The sequence below is a fragment of the Brassica oleracea genome, chromosome C9, assembly GCF_000695525.1.
Source record: "Brassica oleracea var. oleracea cultivar TO1000 chromosome C9, BOL, whole genome shotgun sequence".
Classification (NCBI taxonomy): domain Eukaryota; kingdom Viridiplantae; phylum Streptophyta; class Magnoliopsida; order Brassicales; family Brassicaceae; genus Brassica; species Brassica oleracea.
Window position 1 is genome coordinate 46,774,399 of NC_027756.1, and position 684 is coordinate 46,775,082.

At 30.6% G+C, this 684-nt stretch overlaps 1 pseudogene; it reads left to right on the top strand.

The window, feature by feature from the left end:
- LOC106315190 overlaps positions 1-684 on the top strand; it is a 14,807-nt pseudogene that overhangs the window by 11,478 nt on the left and 2,645 nt on the right.

Here is a 684-nt window from a genome sequence, read left to right on the forward strand (position 1 = left end):
ACTGATGAGCCACCAATTCTTCCTTTTGATATCTATGATCCTAGAAATTGGAATAATCTTGATAATAAAACAAAAGATTTGTTGATTGAAAAAGAACCAAAAAAAGACATGAATCTTGAATTTCCTATTGATGAAAAAACAAAAAGACATTTTGCATATAGGCATTATTTTAGAAAGTTGTGTAATGGGGAGACAGTTGATAGAAAATGGTTAATTTACTCGAAGCATGTTGATAAAGTTTATTGTTTCTGCTGTAAGTTGTTTAGATCTCATGGAAACATAAATTTATTAGCAAATGAAGGATTAAGAGATTGTAAACGTATTGGTGATAGACTAAAAGGTCATGAAAAAAGTGAGGAGCATATGACTAATATGAGAACTTGGAATGAATTCAAAGTTAGATTGCAAAGTAATTTGACAATCGATAAAGAATTTCAACAAGAGATTGCAAAAGAAAAAGAACGTTGGAGACAAGTTTTATATAGAATAATTGCTGTTGTGAAATGTCTTTCAAAAAGAAATTTAGCGTTTCGAGGATCAAATGGGAAACTTTACCAAGATAGTAATGGTAATTTTCTAGGAATGATTGAGATGATTGCTGAATTTGATGTGATTATGGAGGATCATATAAGACGCATCCAAACTCATGAGGTACATCACCACTATCTTGGTCATAACATTCAA